This window comes from Atta colombica, unplaced genomic scaffold (genome assembly GCF_001594045.1).
Source record: "Atta colombica isolate Treedump-2 unplaced genomic scaffold, Acol1.0 scaffold84, whole genome shotgun sequence".
Classification (NCBI taxonomy): domain Eukaryota; kingdom Metazoa; phylum Arthropoda; class Insecta; order Hymenoptera; family Formicidae; genus Atta; species Atta colombica.
Window position 1 is genome coordinate 355,190 of NW_017259577.1, and position 8,361 is coordinate 363,550.

Sequence of the window (8,361 nt, forward strand, 5' to 3'; positions counted from 1 at the left end):
CTGACGTTACATTACTTTCCGGAGTTTACGTGAGGTGAAAATAATATTTCTCTGTAAAAAAAATTTAATTTTCGCACTATATATGTATAAATTCCAAAGTTTGGTGATTTCGCACCCTCGTGATCGACGGTGATGAAACGAGTTTTAAATGTACGTCGATCAATCATAATCGTCAAGAAAGATGTTAATGATCGATATTTCAAAGTTTTAATTCTGTTAACACAGCGGAAACTTCATATTTTTTAATTCAATCACAAGCTCGCAATTATCTTAAAAATAGTTTATTGAGTTTAACTGTCAATATCTTCATGTACCGCTTTCTGTGGTATTTCCACAAGGTTCAATCGATTCGATTCCGCTTTTGTGCTTCAGTACAAATTGTTTGCGGTTAATTTGACAGGTGTCCCGCTCGTAAGATTTTCGACATGTTCGACCGCAAATCGGGGACATTGGATTCTTCGAGTGTATCGCGGTCTCATCTCCGCAGAAAGAACAGTGGCAGCTGTGATGGATGGACTGGGTGTCCGATGTGATAGCGCAAATTTGCGCCTTCTTTCCCAAGTCTACCGCAATAAGATCGAACGGAAATTTCTCGTCCCTCACAGCACAAGGAAGGGTGAAAAATCCGCCATTCAATGCGGCACAGCGAAATGTCATTTTATGTGCCAAGTCTGTCTTCCCGCGTTACTGAAGTTCGATTCTTTTCCTCTGAACGAGCGCTCAGATATCGCGAGATATTGCCAACCATTCTTTTATATGTACTATTCCTTTACCATCATTTCAGCCACATTATCGTTACGATTTCTTGCAAGTCATTTCGCGTTGCGTTGTCATACTCTGAGTTCCATTTCGTTGTCACGTTAAGACGATGCATTCTAGTTGTTCTAATATCAATCATATAAGATATGTTCTCTTTTATCTTAAAAAAATTAATTAAAAAAAATTAATTTTATTTTTTTCTTAAACTGATCATGCGACGAATGTAAATTTAATTAGCCGGAATCACGACATTCTTCTCACTGCTTCCAAGCGTTTGTATACATGAGCGCGTTTGCTTTTTGTGATGCAAAGTGGCATCAAAACTAACGGATAAACAAGTCACTCGTTACAGTGACGCATGCTGGGACGACAAATATTGTGCGTGACAGGTTCATAGGAAAGTTTTCCGCGCCCTATATTTATAATAGAAAATTCTTTCGCTTACTCATTTTTCTTCTTTTACTGTTTTTTATTTTGTATTTAATCACTCAAATGACAGTAATTACGATCAATGAAATATTGAATGAAACAATAATAATTCCCTGCGATCTTGCAGAGGAAAATTGGGATTGTTGATTCCATTACGAGAGAATTGATTTTTGCTGTCTAGTAGCCCCTAGAGATATACATATATCTGATATAAATGGCCTGACTAAAAGGACATTTTTATTCCAGTCATTCATCTTTATTATGGAAAAATACCAAACGTAGCACAATTATATCATTTTAATTATAAGAAATTCTCATGAAGTAGTACAAGCAATGCTTAATTTATAGTGTATTTACCAAACCATAAGATTTTCAGAGATAACTTTATATAATTTGTATAAAATAAAAAAAACATGATTTTCGAGCATTATTATGAATGAGTTAAATACACCGAGAAAAATATTCTGATTAAACCAACAAAAAGGCCTAATAAGAATGGCATTTTGATGTGACTAAGAATTTCTGATTATGATAATTAGGAATTCTGTTTGTCTCATCAAAATTCTTACTGGGCTTTATTGTTGCTTTAATTAGAATATATTTTTCTTATCAATCACGAAAAATAAATTAACTTAACTGTAATTTAGGTAACCGTTACAATTCCAAAAAGGTAATTTAAAGAATTCATTAAAATCATTACAATTCTAAAAGATTTACTGAAAAAAATTTTCTAGTTGAAAACGAACGATTCAAAATATTTTGATCATGTCGATCAGAATTTTATTTCTAAAATTATAATAGATTCAACCAGACAATTCTGATTTGTTCATTTTTAATCAGAATTCTAATTAATATAAATCTCAATCTTTCTTTTTCAGCATTGCATTTTTTAAAAGATTATGAAATAAAAATTATATTTGATTATACTAAAAATACATCTTGTCGATATATATTTGATTAGTTAATAATTTTTTATCAAGTTAAAAAAATAATTTTTCTCTTTTTCGAGAAATTTAATTTTTTAATAATCGATTAATAGAAACAGTAAAAAACACAAGTAATATAATAGAGTTTGAATTTAAACTAGTTTATTAATTCATTCACAAATAAATCATAGGAGTAAACTAGTTTTTCGTTGATAAATAAATCATAGGAACGTTTCTATCAAATCTTCATTAGTCTAATTAACAATAAATTAAGAATAATTATTCATAACATAATTATTCATAACATAAGATTGTCAATAATTAAAATAATTAAAAGTCAGACTCAGAATCACTACCTTAATTGATCTTACGATTTGAATTTTCATGACTATTTTTTAATAATCTATAAAATTTTTAATTCTTGACTATTTCACCATCCAACGACGAAATAGTTAGTAACAGTTGACATCAATATAATGCACAAGAAATACTAATTATTTACTTATTACTTAACTTATTTTTACAAGTTTACAAGTTTACATGTATTATCAATCAATTAAAATATAGTATATAATACTAACCTATGTAATACTAACATATGTAATCTAACCTGTGATATGACTTTGCGTTTGATTTTATTTTAATTATTCAATCTTGCTTCTTTCCAATATTTTAATTAATATACAGTTTGTTTAAATTGTAAAATTGTATAAATTCACAAAAATATTATATTATTAGGCAAATTCACATTGACCAAATATGACGTTTGCCATTTGATTTGTGATTAATTTTTTTAGTTGTATTATTTTCGAAACAAGAAACGACATGTCAATATTTTTGATTTAGAAAGAAGTTTTAACTCTGTAGATAGTAGTATTCCGATTGTTAACTTTTTGAGGGCAACTTGATTAAAGAATAAGGATTCTCTACCGTGATTGGTGAAACATTTTACTGAATCTTTGCCTCGAGATCTTGGTCTCGAAGAATAACTAGGGCCATTCCTTTCAACTCGTTTTCTTTCATAGCGTAATTGCAGTCGGCCCGCTTGTTCGCGTCGCGTATGCAAAAAGATAAACAGCCATAACGAGAACGAGAAAGTTTTTAGCATCGTAGCGCAGCTGCGTGCTTGAAAGCTCGCGGGAGAGCAGCCTGCAAGTGCTAATTCCGTTTCTCTTTTTCTTTTTTTTACATCGAGAAGAACATAGCGCTTCTTCACTTAAAGCACGCTAGTTACATTCTTTTCTAGAATGCACACGGCGTGCCACCACCTTCGACTTTTGCGCTTGAATGAAAATGACAGTGCGAAACTGCGCACCGTATGCGAAATTCTACGAATAAAAATTCGCGCAGAGAGAAGGAACGCGCGACAGTTCATGCAATTTGTAAATTGACGCGCGACTCCCACGATATCAAGAATTCCAAAGTACGTATTTTGCATAAATTTCAGGCACAGACTGTATCTTAAACAGTTTACATTTTTCTTCGCGCCAACCACGTGCGGGGGGCTGCCCCATCTTCGGTCCTTTCAACGCATTCGTTTTGCATGCGCTCATTTCTTTTGCATGCAATCGACTTCTCTCTCAAAGAGAGAGAGAGAGAGAGAGAGAGAGAGAGAGAGAGAGAGAGAGAGAGAGAGATGTCGCCGCGCTCTCCGCAGAAGACGCTTTTCTTATCTCGCCGAGCATACTCTTTAACGAACCGAGTTTCCTTTCAAAAATGTCCGGCCGTCATTGGACGATAACATACACTATACAGCATTTGGCACCGAATACACTTATGCCGCGCGAACGTACTCAATAAAAGTACAAACTTGTTAGTCCGAAAATGTACTTTTTAAACTGAATCTTAAGATGGTTCTTGTAACGTAGCTTCCGTCTCGGAAAGACGAAAAAGACGTCGCTAAGAAAATTATTAAACTTTACTTGCCATGTTATATTTGTCGGGGAAGAAACGAGACGAGATTACACAGACGAGAGATATTAAGTAATGACGCCTATTAAAATTAGAAATCTTGTCGCAAGAGAAGAGGCTGATTACATTTATATTTCTCATTCACAAAGAAAACTTTTCAGGCAGGACTTTTTGAGTTTACGTTTTCAATAATAAACGCGCACTACAATGAAAAGTTGGTAAAAGAAATTTCATAGAAAAGTAGCCTAAAGTAGATGGTATATCTTTTGCGAGAAGTTAAAAGATTGCGTTGTAACGGATGGGATTGAGGATGAGCTTTATTTGCAGAGCAAATTATAAGATTCGTCGAGCTGCGCTCGCGCCATCAAGAATGCGATTGCATGTTTTTATTTCCGAATTCGCTTAAAGAGAAGTTTTCGGAAACACTACCTATAGCGAAAAAGCGGCCGAGGAACAAAGAGAAATAAAAACAGAAATGGGAGGCTAGAATGATGCATTGTCCCCGGCTATTGTTCCTCTCGCGAGATATTCTCTTCGTTTTCCTGCATCTTTCACTCTCTGAATGAATACAGGAATCATGCTTCTACTCTGGCACCAAGTCGCTATTGTCGCTTTGTAAACAATTTGCTGACGTATCGCCTGGTTACAACTATTTCGTTGAAGAAGGAAAAAGAAGTATTAATGAAGATTTTTAAGTCTGTAGATTTTCTCGCGTATTACTTGCTCGGTATAGTTATCATAATCGATGTAAACGGAATATTACTCGTTCAAAGTTTGATCAGAGTTTAATGAGCACTTCGTAATGCTAATAGTAACCTAATTACGACGTTAAAGTTCAACTTAACCGAAATAGACGTGACGTTTTAGTAAATTATCCCATGCAAAGTTAAATAGATGTGTCTGTATAAACATGCAAGTACGCGAATTATTCATTCGAAGAGTTTACCAGAAGTATCATCTCTATAATATATCTAGAATTTCGCAATAATTTGATATTTGAATCTGAGCGACGTGGAACGCTTCGATTTGAGACGCGAAACCGCATCGTTCATCTCGACTACAATCTGCAATTTCCGCTCGCAGCTCGCAACAATTTGGCGTCAATTCCGCGCTCCGACTGTCAGACGCAGCGGTCTGGTCGGAGATGTTAGCATGATCCGGCGCGTAATCCTCTGCTTGATTTTATGCTAAATTACATTAACGGGATAAATGGAGCATCCAAGACACCACGTTAATTTCGTCGCTCGCCGAAATTACAGGGAGAGATCTTCTCCAGCTCGCAAGCTCGCTCTCGATTCGACGTATATATACATGTGTATATATGTGTGTGTATGTGTGTGTGTGTGTGTGTGTGTGTGTGTGTGTGTGTGTATTCGCTCGTTTGTACGACGCGAGCTTGATAATGCTATATCGAAATCATCTCGGCTAATCCTCGGAGCGAAACGTCAGAAAATGCATCGGCGCAAGTGCGAGTGGAGGTACAAGTCATGTAGCGCGGAGTGCACTTCGCGAGTCAATTGACGCGGCGCGGTGTGATGTGGGTGAAGGCAGCGATGAAAAGAAGGATCGAAATTTTCCAGGCGGAAAATCACGTGCTTCAATCGATGCATGCGATCGCATACATATACGCAATGCGTGATCGCGCGTGCATACACGTCCGAGTGACACGGGTCAACGAATTTCCCGCCGGAGTCGGGTCCTTTTGAATGATTTTTCTTTGAGGAACTTGACTCTCGTCGATGTTAACTTCTCCCGACATTTCCCACAGTTTCGTAGTAGATTTCGACGATAACTTTAAATATTTGAAGATCTCTGCTTTCCATCTGATCGGCTTCCACTCGATACTTGGCTGTTTATCTGCACGAAGAGCTTCTCTCTGTCCTTACCATGTCTTTCCAGCCCTCTCATGCTCTTTCAGGGAAGAAGACAAGAGAGGCTTTTGGTAACGACGCGGATCGAAGGAAGATTTCCGGCGCGCTGTTTCTTCTGTGACGCCACGTTCAAATAGATGTCGAATGAAAGTCTAAGCCGAGCTGTTCTTTTTGTACTTTCGCGAAAGATGCGCGCGATATCTTATGTTAGTATAAATCTTATGCTACGTTAAAACCGTTCGCAAATAATGTAACTCTAAAGTAAACGCGTACAGAGAGAAAGAGAAGACAGGGCAACAAGTAAAATGTAAGATGGTACGACGATACTTGGCTAAGACAGGATTTTTTTTTCTCATTTTAGAAGAAAGGGCAAATATTTAATTTGTCCTTTCGTGGAAAATAGGCACTGCAGTTCAGATTTGAATTATTAACTATATAAAAATGTAAAATAACCGGGATAAAACATTGCCGGAAACAAAATTCAAAATTCTCAAACCCCAAAGTAAAATCGTGAAATTTAATGTTACTCGCTATTCTTTCGTTCATTCAAGCGAATAATCCCTGAGTTTCTTTCTCCAAAATATAGTACTCGATAAACAGTCGCTAACAGCAAGAAGCAGCGAAAACGAAACGAGAGAAGGGCAGAAAAGTCCGAGGTAAATTCAATACTCGGCTGTGCAAGTAATTTAGTGGCGAGACACGGAAGCTGAACGCGAAAAAAGAAGACGTGAAATCCAATTACGCAAATTCAAGCTCGTCGGCAATGTAGCGAAGCGATGCGATGCGATGAAGAAGGAGCGTATATCCCGTGAGGTTAGCAAAATTTACCGTGAAACGCGGTGCGGCTAATAAGCTAAGTATTCGCCTCGGAGTAACTTGTATGGTCGGTAAAGAGAGGACTCGCGGGAGGATTCGGCGTAAAGAGAGGACTCAAAAGCGTTACGCGAAATTACACGAATGTGCGCCGCAGATGATCCTCATTACAAGCGAAGCGTGACTAGCTGATATCGAGATGCGCTCATCATTTTTGCTTGCACTCTTAAACGTGACTTACTTAGCAGCTCCATCGGATGAATAGTCGACTTAGAACAGAATTTTCGTCGAGTTCTCTCGAAATAATTCTTATCCGACTAACATCGCGAAGCTTTGCCGGAAAGAGATGAGAAGAAGCGTCCCTTTTTCGTTTTCGCTCCATTTTACAATTCTTTCCTGGTGACAAAGTCACTAGATATACAAAAGATGCGTTCAAAGAGTCGCTATTATAGCGCTACTTGTGTCATTCTATCCTTATTTTGCGTTTAATAAGCGATAAAGATAGAATTGTACAAATAGTGTTAATAGCGTTTTTCCCGAACATATCAAAAATCAATTTATCCGCCATTTTGGCTTCACGATACGCGTCATTTAGAATAGTGCATTTACCCTAATTTAAAGGCTTTCCAGAAGCCTAAAAATCTGAACACAGAGGAGAGGGAAAAGGAGCAGAGCAGTTTTCTCTATTCAATAATTGTTACCTTTCGTTTTTTAACAATTATAAATAATTCCTGCGATCAAAACTGCAAAAAAGCGTCGGGTCAGTCAGGTAATACGCTATGTATATGTATAACGTTGACGCGGCAAACTAAAGCTAGCGCGTCGTTTAATGACGGAAAAAAAAGCTTTATTTTTTTCTCAATTTTGTGAAACTAAACATTCTGTTTGTATATTTTGTTTTACGTGTCAAGTATATTATATAATCTACATATTTCTACCCTCTTCCGTAAAGATTATTAAAAAAAGATCATTTGAAACGTTCTTTTCATCTAGTCTCCAACCTTTTTCCAAGAATCAAGAAATATAATTGCAATGAATGTGATTGATCAGACTTTTATTTAAGGAGTTTTCTCTATCCTAACTTTTAGGTTTAGGATAATTGCACTAATTGTAAGATAGATAAAGTGTGGCACTATATATTTTGGCTCCAACTGTTAAAAAGCAATTGAGATTGCAGTACTTTGTATAAACGTTGTCTAGGGAGAAAGCGTTTCCGCATCGCATTAGGCCTCTATGATTTCTAATTTTCTAACTGTACGTTTTCTTCGAGTCGACTTACTGACGTTTTCTATAATTTTCTAAAATTTTTTCTACATCCTCGATGGTGCTGTGGCCGTTATAGTAACTTTTTTCTCGGCTTCTTTGTCGTGGATTATATCGTTCCCGAGTAAATTTGCTAAGGATATTACATTTTCATATGCAAACAAGGGGGCGTCGCGTGCTGCTCCGCTCGCGTTTGTCTCAAGCTGGCTTTATTCCGTGGAAAATTTCCTGTTTACAACATCGCGAGGGAAAAACCTAGGTACCCTTTGATCTCGCGCCATAGCCACGACCTACTTTACCATGACTCTTTCACGTTTCTATACCAGAATTTTCTTTCCTAATTTCGTGACAACGAGAATGCACGCTCACGATATTTATATATATATATA